Raw genomic sequence first — 12,416 nt, forward strand, 5'->3', positions numbered from 1 at the left:
AAATGATAATGACGTGTAGCGTATGATCATCATATTGGGAGGAAGGTTTTACGGATGAAGCTGGATGGATATACGACCAAAGTACCAATGGATGGACAGTTTGAAAGTCAATATGGGTGAAATTTGGATTTTTAATGAGATGAAGACAGATAGAAGAAGAGTATGAAAGAAGAAAAAAAATGTGTACATCATAGTGTCACACACTGGTGGAATCTCGTCGAAACCAACTCATATTTTGAATATTTAGGTAACACAAATGATCTTAGGTAAGGGTATTTATGTAACACTGAAATTAATAATAAATATATCAATCTAATTAAAATCTCTTTTATAACTGAGTAGGAAAAAGTTAAATGAAAACTACACAATCCAAAAACTCGCAACCGTCAAAACAATATTCCACAATTGAAACGCAAAAAAATTATAAAATCTTAATTGAATGAAAATGAAATCATGGCATTTCAAAGTTTGAACTAGAACTAAAAATCTGAAAGTCACTAATTATAGCCACCTTGCAAATTAGACTTGTCATCCGCAGATTTTTCTTGGGGCCTCAGCGAATTAATTGACTTTGCTTAAGCCGTGCTCCGAGGAATAATTAATCTATTACTAATTTTCATAATTCTTTTTGCATTTATTTTTGTTCAGGAGTCTGCAAATGGTAGGGAACTTTAGACTTATTTATAGTACCTACATTTAAAAGATACCCATTATATGAACAACTATCTTCTGTACACGGTTTCATCTGCGTCCTAAAGGAACTACTTCAATCTCGTGGCTAAAAAGAAGCTGTTTTCTATTACATGAACTATCACGTAATAAAACGCATTTTCAAGTCTTTCTGTTCTTATTTCAAGACCAATTCAATAAGTTATACAATCGTTTTAATTGTCGATAAGCCAAAATGTGTAAAAATAATAGGTCTAAAATCTTCTATCAGACGCAATAAATATTTCTATACCAACCATAATTTCAATTCTATTTTATTCACAACTGAAAAAGAAAAAGAGAAAAATCAACCTCAAATCATATTCCCCTCTTACCCTCAAATTGTTCCTCCCACCGTTCACTAACAATAAAAACTAAACTACGGGTCGATCGCAATTTTCCAACGAATTAAACAGGACGGATAAGCCGACTAGCGATGACGGAAAAAATGCAATATTGCTGAATCGAGATTATTACTAAACAGTATTGACAATATCGATACAAGTTCTGCAGAAAAAGCTATCGATTATCCACAAGCAATCATTCTGTTGAGGGGTAAAGGGTCTTAAGATGAACCTTTTGGGTCTAGTTGTTACGAAATTATGCTTTTGTAGGCATATTTTGTATGTGAGTTATTTAGTGTATTTTAGTGGGTACTTCAATAACGGGGTGGATAGGTCACTTGAGAGCCCAGTAAGCAAAAATATGTCTAAAAATAATAAAATACTTTAGGTATATGTTATGCCGATAATTTTCACCAGTAAGTTAAAAATGACTTTTGCAAGGCCAAATTGGCTAATCTTAGGAATTCTTTAATTTATCGTGAGAGGCTAATCTTCAATCGAACGCATACCACGCGGGCGACAACTCTTTGCAACAATGCTTAAAACTCTTCAGACATTATAAACATAATTATATTTTATGACCAAGACCCAGGATTACCTACGGTTTAACCAGTTACAACCTTAACACACACGAATCTAATCAAAAATGCTGATTGTATAAAATAGTCGAACCAAAAATAATATCAAAATAGGATCCAAAATAAACACCATCACAAAATACTCTTCAGGACCCCAAAGCCAGTCTTTCAACAAAACCAAGTAAAAAGAGAAAGAGTAAATCCTAGCCTTAGCCACTTCGATTGTTCAAACTTCAGAGCGGTGCCGGAAGGAATGAACGGCAAATTGTATTGGACGACTCCTAGTTTGCTGTGAAAGAACTCTATAGTATTGTGAATCTAGTTATTTATATTTTTATTTTTACGATAGATTTTTCTAAATTAGGTTTCGTGCTGTTGGGTTTGGTTTTGTGGAAAAATGCTACCTTACTTATTTTCAGAGTGTTATGAATCACAGAAGTAATTCATAGTAATTGACATACTTGAGCTGCGGGATTGTTCGAAGGAATCGCGGCCCTAGTACCTACATAAGGGCTTCAGAAGGAACATGATAGGTTTTAGTCAGTAAGAGTGTGACACCCTTCGGAGGGGAATTTGAAACAACATAATTAAGTACGTAGTAGTACGGAGTAACTAACAAAAGTAGGATACTTTTGTTTATTATATCTTGGGAATGGGATGCATGTGTAACCGCACCAATAAAGTTACTTGACACTGGTTCTTCACCTCATTTATCAGATTTCAATTCTTTAATTAATCAGTTCAGCTTTTCCCAGAAATATAACATACAGGCACAGTAACTTTTACGTCTATAGTTCAAGAATTTACATTCGAATTCACATAGTAAAACTAAAACTGAAAACGCGAACCTACGACTGTAACCTCGTGCCCATTCCACAATTGCATAGTTTTTGCATACGTATGTCATGTTGGATGTATTACGCACTGGATAGGAAACGATAAAACAATAAGACTATTACTATCATAATCCTGGCTCTTGAGTGATTTGAGTTACCTAAATCTACTCATCTATATATTATTTGAGTTACCTAAATCTACTCATCTATTTATTATTTACTAGCTTTTGCCCGCGACTTCGTTCGCGTGGAATAGTGACTTCCGGCAGATTTTTGGTTTTACCCACATAGTTCCCGATCTCGCGGGATTTTTGAGAAGTTCCCGCTCCCGCAGGATGAATTAAAACAATAACATGAACCGAACACGTGTAATGACACCATTGCGCGATTAACGCCATCTATCTACGGAGCATAGGAACAGCTCGACATTTGACCAATAGATGGCACTGTATGTCCGTAATAAATTTTATTTTTATTTTTTGTAATAAAAACTATCCTATGTCCTTTCTCAAGTTTCAAACTATGTCTGTACCAAATTTCACACAAATCGGTTCAGTAGTTTAGGCGTGAAGAAAAGACAGACAGACAGTCAGAAAGACAGACAGACAGACAGACAGACAGACAGACAGAGTTACTTTCGCATTTATAATATTAGTTTGGATTGACGAATAATAAGTTCCTTCTATCGTAAGTTAATAATTCTGAAAGAAAGGGAAAACATGTACGATAAAATGAGTATCCGAAAAAAATTGCATTGTAATTTTGGATTGTTGTCTTCAATATTTAAAAACTCTTATAAAAATGCAGCATTTGAAAACGAAGCATTCTTAAATCATGCAATATACTCTCGAAAACATCCCTTCTATTTCTACCACACCTCTCAACTTTATAGTCTATTTACTTCATTACATGTCTCACCACTCAAATCCCACAAAAACATACCAGCAAAAACGACCACATTCGCTTCCACTAGTTCTAAATCCTCAATCCGTCTGCATCGAGGATTCCGCTCTATTGCACAGAAACCCCCACACTTAAGATTATTGCTATCGTAAATAAAATATGGTGTACTATACTAAAGACTTACTACTGTTCCGCTATGAATATATATATTGTATGTTCGAGTTTGTTATGTGCGAAAGCGTTTGAATATGTTAAATATTTTATTGTTGGTAGTAAGCTGGCTACGAATTTAACTACATATTGCATTGAATTGTATGATCATCATCGTCATCATCTCTGCCATAGAAAGTCCTCAGCTGAACATTTATGAAGATTTCCAACTTCAATGATAGGTTGAGGTCAACCTATTCTGATAGTGAATGATCATCATCATCATCTCAGCCAATGGACGTCGACACCATATGCGTCCCCGGATCGATTTCTAATTTGATAGTTAAAGTCAACTAATTCTGATAAGTACTTCGAATTTTGATCCATAAGGAGTTATCATCAAAAATGTGTGACCGTCTATCTATCTCGTGTTAAAGGTTAAAACAATGAAAGTAACCCTAACCACTAACCACCACAATGAATAACCGTCTGACCTGAGGACATCCTAACACGGAATCCCGGGAATCAATCCCGGAGATTTATGGCTCTATCCGCATCCCATTCTACCCGGACAGTTTTTGTCACGAGAGTGGTGCGTTCCCGGGATCCCGTTGAGTTATAAGGGTCCTAGATAGACGGAAAATTGGATATTAGCCGGTGATTTACATGTGTTAGATATTTTTTATTCGTAGGTGTGAATTTATTCCGATTAGGACCTCAATATTTCTTTGTTGAGCACCCCTTGGGTTTAGGTTAGGTTCAAGGAGAATTAATAGTCTGGATTAAGTTTCTTTTCGATTACATTTACAAAGATACAGTAGTGTTTTGTTTTTGGATGTTTTGTGCCCTTGTTAGGTACAAATACGAGATATCAGAATGTTTCTTTCTTTACTTTAGTCTATACTGTTTTACTCAGCATTTAACCCATGTATAGTTATCGGCACGGATATTGAGCCCTGACCTTCACCTGCGCAGAAGCGATTTATTGGTTTATTGCCTTAATGTGTACAGTGCGCAAAGCGATCCCCACTCTATCCGTGCCGATAACTATAAGCATGAAGTCATTTAGTTTCCACATGCATGGTTAAAGATACTGGTGTTATACTCCTGTAAAAAAGTTTTTAGATAAGTTATTATGCACCATACAAATATTAGTAAAACGAAGACAGCTTCCACCACAAAAGTACTTTGCAACCAAGTTCCTCACACAGAAGTTTTAACTAACAAAGCACGAGTGACGCCAGAAGCAGAAGTAGTGTTAAATAAACAGATAGAAACAAAGTTTGACGTACAAGATAGAACGAGCAGATAATACTGCATTGCTTGCTCCCTGGGGCTTCAGCGTGAAGTTGCAACACAATGCTAGTCGCAGCTTCTATTTTATTTATATGCTTTTTGTGGGTATGTGTATGAATTTGAATAAGTTCCTGATCTAATACTATACATGTACCTAGCTATATTTTTGTAATGATCAAGTATGTTCTGTATATGTCACAGTAATGTCAGAACCTCAAAATAGAGATCTGTGTTAGTTATGGTAAGGAATGCATATCTATTTACCTATAAACTGTTTGTAATGTAATTTTAATACAAACCATTATCGTTATTACCTTTATCCCACGTTTTCTTCTTTTTTTCATTTCCATTTTTAACATTTTCCTGTTCAATCTTCCGTCATTCTTTCTAGCCATTGACATTGGCTTTGTAACTTTGTGCAGTCCACGGTTTCTTTTGTTCCCTTGATCTATATCCATCCATATACCAGAAAGAACCAAGCCAACTCTGTACATATTGCAAAACGAAACATGTAGTAAGTAATAGCAAAATACTAAAATATTCTCAAATCATTAAATAGAGCATTCGATAGGAACCGTTCAAAAGTTTGAACCATCAAACGTCTGGAACATGGAGAACGAAATGACGAACGGAGATGTCATAACGGAAAAACTCCTAAGAAAGAAGCGTCACCAATAGCGGGAGACGAGGAACCTTACTAGGTACTTACGCACTTTAGGAGTCCGCGTATTTTTGCAGAAACCAGAAATCTTATTTATTTAAGGACAACCAACAAAACATACACCAGAAAAACATGTTATAGCGCTTACATAATTACATTTTGTATTGAAGCCTTAATTAAAGGCTACCACGGCATGCAATGCAATCTTCAATAGGTGTCTAGGTATCTAAACGCCTCGTTAGTTCACTCGTAACTGATCATTTTGTTGACGCTCACGTATTTGACCTAGAAAAAGACGCCAGACCTATCTGCCCTATGGCATCTCCGCTCATCTTGCCTTCTTCTGTGATCTGAAACGTTTAACTGGATTATAAAACTGAAGTATTTTACGGCTGGCAGTTTAAACTGCACTCGCTTGTATTACAAAGTTGTAACTGTCTATTGAACCCTCTGCGGTGGTTCAAATATGTATGAGTGGCGGTTCAAATATACAACTTGTTGGGAAACATGGTTTTGCTTGTATGTTGTAGTTGTTTTGATATGTTGCAAAAAGACCTAAGTATTGATCGTAGCCTACCATGTGTTTTTTGGACCTGCTAATAGCCGAAATATCGAAATCGGTTTGCAAAACATCAACTTTTGGATTTGGATCCTGAAGCAGATTATTTTATCTACAGATATAAGTAGATCTTTTTGTTCAGATTGCAAATAAAACTGAGAATAGCATACATATATTTCTTATTAAAATCTTCATTTTGGGCTTCTTATACATATTTCTATACTGTAGAACAACAACATATGTACAAGGTACCTGTGAAGCCTATAAAAATTTTGGCTCCTCTAAACGACAAAGGACTTGGTCCATTACACTCAAGGCAACAGAACTATAGAGACAGGAGCATGTTCCCTCCTAATCCAGATGTCGTCACCTGCAGCTATTGAAGTTTAGCAGTGAGCGTCACGCGTGCCCGATTCAGACCAGTGTTGAGGAAGAGGGGACGACAGCGGTGTAAGTCATAGGCATAAAGCGAAGTGTCAAGTATCTAAAGCGTTTAAAAGTAAGAAAAATCGACTTCATCCAAAAGGCTGTCTGTCCTTTTTAGTGACAAGACTGCTTATTGCACATTTGTCCTGTTATACATTGAAGAATACTCTATTTATCTATTTACACTGCAAATGTAATACAATATTTATTGTGTATGTTGTTTTGATACATAAGCGGTGCTTTGTTGGTTAAAGCGCCTGTATTCAATACTAGTAATAGTAAGTAGTCAGCTGATCACCACTTCGATTCCATAGGGTCCATGCGAATCTAATATAATCGCAATCATAATTTTCGTGTGATCTTTGCAACGGGATTATTTATTTTTATTTTATTTATTTATTTATTTAAGTCAGGCATCTGAGGCCCATAGGGAATACAATACGTAAATATATTATAACATTAAATAATAAACTAATACATATGTTACATAGATAACTTAAAACTAATGCACACGAAGTGTCGGCGTCGTGTTACGCTGCGAGGTGTCGCGTAGCCATCCTCGGAACCTCCGATATACGACACCCTTCGGCCAAAACTCTTCCTTGAGGAATGTCTCGATGTGATGAGTTGGAACTCGCACCATGAACGAATTGAAGTTCGTATTGTGGCGCGACTCCAACTTCGCCACCCTCAAGGTCCAGTTGGTCTTGGATCGGACATACTCCACGATCTGCTCCACCGTCGTGGTTTGATGTAGTCGGGACACGTACAACTGCGTCGTTGGTACTGCAGGACGCAGCAGGATGTTTGGTCCAGTTTGTGCAGTTCCGCACTTATTCCTACAAGTTGGCTTCCTTTTTCTCCTTTCTACCTTTATGAAGCCATCCTTGTCGCACGTATCCTTCTTAGGACCAGTCTGTGGCTGTGATGTGCCACGGGTTTGTTTACCCCCTTTTGCTTTGGCCCGCTTTGTTTGCGTCACAGCTCCCTCATGAGTAAATTTTAGTTAAATTAAAAATCTTTCCTTTATCATAATGCCTTTGATTATTTATCATAATCAAAATTTCTTTGCCATATTATGGTAGGTTAGAAATACTATGGATTGTAAAGTAGTTTTCTACTTAAGTCACAAACAAAGGCCTCTAAATTCTTATACCTCACCCCAAACACAACCGCGCACCTTGTGTTGATACGATGCAAACTTGAGGATAGCGATGTCGCTAAATTATTGGTGACGTGTACCGAGGCTTGGGGAGGGGAGGAGGGGGTGAACCCAAAACTTTCTTCCCAAGCTGTCTAAAGGGGAAGTTTGTCTACAAAATTATTGCAGTACGATTCACAATTAAGAATATTGTCTTGGTAGGTTCACCCCTTTTTTGTGCAGGTGGTTTTTTGTAGATAAGAAGTACATAGTGTGTTTATGCCTCATAAAACTATAAAGCTTGTTCTCTCTATGGAGCATGGTTTTTCAATATTTTATGGGGTATCAAGAAGGTTCAAAACAATCAATAGAATTTTGTTATTTAAACATTTCGTCTCTGTCCATTCAGTTGTTTATAGCCTAGAGATTATTGGTTACCTATAAAAAACCTCTCCACTCCGTTTCCCGTAGACGCGGGTGAAACAATAAGAAACAGCTAGTTATTTACAACTGTGGATAGTATTATAATAGGTACCTACGTTAACTGTGCATAATATTATAATCCCTGTATTCTTAGAGACCACAATTTAGTCTGTAGGAATCGAACCTGCGACAAAAAATGACAGTCACCTGTTTTGCCTTTACAAATTCGTTACGATATGCATAGGTAAATCATTTTATGGAAAATCTTTCCACGTGAAGTCTGTCACACACCTTTCTCAAAAGGCCACTTCAGACGTTCAAAAGTCCAATCGGGAAATGTCAAGTTTGAAAAGGTCAACCTTTGAACATTTTCTTGAACGGTCAGCCTCTGGGGCAAAACAAAATGTAATTTACGTAAATATTGCAAACAAAAATACAACTGTTTGATAGTTCTATATTTATAACGGGTCTTACTAAAAATATAATGTAAAAAACCGGCCAAGTGCGAGTCGGACTCGCGCACGAAGGGTTCCGTACCAGAGCAAAAATGAGCAAAAAAATCACGTTTGTTGTATGGGAGCTCCCCAAAATTATTCTAGTTTTCAGTATTTGTTATTATAGCGGCAACAGAAATACATCATCTGTGAACATTTCATCTCTCTAACTATCACGGTTCATGAGATACAGCCCGGTGACAGACGGACGGACGGACGGACGGACGGACAGAGGATCGAAAACAATAGGGTCCCGTTTTTCCCTTTGGGTACGGAACCCTAAAAATAAACTAAATATGACTGGCTGCGATGGATGGAATGTGTGAAAGTTGATATGGTAAGAAAAAATGTTACCCTTGAGATGAGTATGGAAGGAGAAAACATGCTACGCCGACCCCAAATAAAATTTTGTTAAGGGCAGGAGGATGATGATGATGACTGGCTGCGACTGCCGCCCTGACGGATAACATAACATATCTACAACGGTAACATATCTATATCTATCCATTGTTAGAGATTGACACTTAATTTACTCAAATGGAGCTACCGTCAAAATTCAGTCTCGCAATCAAGAAATCGATAGGTTTTAGAAACTTACCGTAAACCAATGAATTTATGACAATGATTAAGGCAGGAATGATTTGAAATGATTTAGGTAAAGAAACTAAATGAGTAAAAATGTAGGTACAATTGAAGCATGCTCCTCCACGGTTTTAGTAAGTTTAATTCCTCGATTGTGAATACAAGCAGGGCTTTGTAGACACGTAGATATATTCAAAGTAAAATGCAAGTTACTAAAAAGAAAGATTTTCTAAGATCGCGTGCAATTTTTATGGTGGTGTTATCATATGCGTTGGTGGTGTAATGGTCAGCATAGTTGCCTTCCAAGCAGTTGATCCGGGTTCGATTCCCGGCCAACGCATTCTTTTAATTTTTGTTTTACGAATTATTTTTCTAAGAATGAAACAAATAAATATTGGGAATGAACTAAGGAAGTACCTACATAAATTGACATAAAGAATAGAAACTAACTAACTAAGACAAAATTTTGAAAATATTACGTAAATAATAATCATAGAGATCTAGCTCCGTGATAATACATATTGCAAAAATTATATAATTTACAATACAATTTCCCGTACCGGGAATCGAACCCGAGCCTCCTGGGTGAAAGCCAGGTATCCTAGCCACTAGACCATACGGGAGACGTATAATAATGTCAAAAGTAAAGTTTAAATCCAAAATACGTAAGAATCCTAAAATATTATTTGTGATATATTATCTTGTTTTAATTATCGTAATTTATACTCTTTCAGTTTGCTTTACTTTGGCACCAGGACGAAAATTGAAAATGTTGTTAAGTAGGTACCTAGTGACTTGTTTTATTATGAACTATACTGATTCTTACCCCTTGATTGAACTTTGTAATCCACCTTTGCTCAATTTCTACCAAGTTATTAAACAACCCCTTTTGTGACAATTATTTCAAGCAATTTCATTCAATTTCATTGGCTGTTGTTATTTGACTCAGTCAATCTAATAGTTGACATTTGATTGTAGTGAAATTACTTCATAAAAGAATGAGACAGATTTATTTCTGACTTCTAGATAGTTAAAGTTTAAGTTAAAGTTTATTTTATTTATTAGGCATACAAACTACTTATACACATTTCACTTATCATCAGCTCTGCATGGTATTCTCACTGCATGATACAGGCCTCTTCTCATACATACAAGTTTTTTATTAATACATCAATGCCAAATAATAGGAACGAACATCTTTTTCTTCCTCTCCTTTCTTTATCACTTTTTGTAAGTTTGACCCCACCAAAAGTGGATCATTTCTTCTATCTAAAACCCGCCTTACACCTGTGTACCTTCTGGGGCCTTTTGTGTACCAGAGCCGGCATAACGCTTTTTAGAAATCTCGCATATATTTAATATGCTTACCCTTGAAAATCTAAAGTCACTATTAAACTACTATTTAATAATATATACCCTTATCGATTTGTAACCCTTCAACAATGAACAAAGAGTGCCATTAACATCTGAAGGGTTGTTCTCTATTGTTTCACCCCCATCCCTAGGGAACCTAGGTTTCACCCCTTATAGAAGGGGTGAAATAAAAGTCGATTTTGTTAGGTAATTGCTGGCTCGATAATCACTTTTTGGTGAATGGGTATCGTTATATTTATAGTAATTTATTAGTTTGTTGTAGGTATAATATTTTAGGTAAAACAATTAGGTATTTTATGAGATATGAGAACATAAATATTGCTTATTGTTTACCCAAATAGTTAATTTTTTAAACACTTGATATTTTTTGCTTCAAACTTTTGGACAATATATAGTTCTTTCAAAGTAATTTCAGTTACGAATTAAAACGGCCTTTTAATGAAATTGATCAAGCTCAATAGAAAGATGAATTTGATACATAATTTTAAATATTATTCAATAACTATGAATGAAAAAAATAAAAAGTAACTCAGCACATTTAATACAGTGGTCAAAACTTTACCACTTAAACATCTCCCGTATGGTCTAGTGGCTAGGATACCTGGCTTTCACCCAGGAGGCTCGGGTTCGATTCCCGGTACGGGAAAATATTTTTTACCATTTTTATTATAATTTATTTTGATTTTCCATTTAAACTTCCTAGTAACAAATTGTAGTACTTTGTGTTAAACTATTTTTTATTATCTGTAGTACTAATATAAAAGATAAAACATTTTTTGTTGTACCTAAAGCCTTCGAAGCTACAGAACCGATTTTTAAAATTCTTTCACTGTTAAAAAGCTACACTATCTCCCCAACTAACATAGACTATATTTTATCCTGTTCCAGGAAGAAGTTCTCCCAGGAAGCGGGGGAAACCACTGTAAACCAGCTAGTTTAACTATATAAATCATTTGTTGAAACTAAAACCACTAGTAAGATGACAACCACCCCTTTGTATTAATTTATTAATGGTATTACATCGTAATGCTTTTAACAGGTACTTCGAGTGACGGTTAGAGTAACTATTAATGTTTCCTATGGCTTATGGTATTTCTATAGAGTTAAGTAAACTTGTCATTATTGATGAGAATTAGCTGTTACTGTGAGAGGTATTTTGCTGTGAGGAATTAAGGAAATCTATTTAGGTTTTTAAACAATGAGTCAATATTAAAATATTGAATGGTTCATTAATAGGAAACAATCAAATTGTACTTCTGCAGTCCAGAAAGTAAGGCAGTAGATAACTAGAGCCAAAACTGCAGATACCTGCTAGAGAATGTCCAGCAAATTATAATACCGTAACTAATTTTGGGTACAGGCTTTACTTGACTCTTTGTGGTTTGCAGTTGATTCATTGGTGTTGGTTGGAAAATAATTATGTATCGCAGACCACAGTTAATTCCGCAGTTTTGTAATGTGAGGACCGAGGAAGAATATTTCTAGACTAGAAAAACGCACAGTTGTAGTGTGGTTACAGAATATTGTTCTTTTAACAATCATCTTCTGCCTAGCCTTTTCCCAACTAAATACGTGCATATATTCGGTCGGTTTCCATTTTCCGCCAATGATCTTCAAATGCCATGGAAACACCGATTTAACGTGTCTTCCGAAATATTTCTCATCAAGGATCTCGTCATCACAAAATGGTCACCCATTCAAAGGTCAACCATGACCAATCGTTGCTTAACTTTATGAACGATCATCCCGTGCCACTGTTACTTAGTAATAGGTACCTTTTTTACCTAGTCATTTTAAATTTGGGAAAATCTGTGAAATCACAGACAGACAGATCGGTGGTCTTAGTGAGTCCCCATGAAGCCATTATCATAAATTGTCGACACTTAGCACAAAATCTGTTCCGAACATAATGGTTTGAATTAGACGAATGATAATGAATTT

At 35.9% G+C, this 12,416-nt stretch overlaps 3 non-coding genes across 3 annotated transcripts; 2 read left to right on the plus strand and 1 right to left on the minus strand.

The window, feature by feature from the left end:
- Window positions 1–9,369: 9,369 nt before the first annotated feature.
- Trnag-ucc lies at window positions 9,370–9,441 on the plus strand. The gene has a single exon. It is a non-coding gene; the product is annotated as a tRNA-Gly (tRNA).
- A 211-nt stretch (window positions 9,442–9,652) lies between these two features.
- Window positions 9,653–9,724, minus strand: Trnae-uuc. Its single transcript has one exon. It is a non-coding gene; the product is annotated as a tRNA-Glu (tRNA).
- Window positions 9,725–11,049: 1,325 nt separating this feature from the next.
- Trnae-uuc lies at window positions 11,050–11,121 on the plus strand. Its single transcript has one exon. It is a non-coding gene; the product is annotated as a tRNA-Glu (tRNA).
- Window positions 11,122–12,416: the final 1,295 nt, after the last annotated feature.

This window comes from Helicoverpa zea, chromosome 20 (genome assembly GCF_022581195.2).
Source record: "Helicoverpa zea isolate HzStark_Cry1AcR chromosome 20, ilHelZeax1.1, whole genome shotgun sequence".
Classification (NCBI taxonomy): Eukaryota; Metazoa; Arthropoda; class Insecta; order Lepidoptera; family Noctuidae; genus Helicoverpa; species Helicoverpa zea.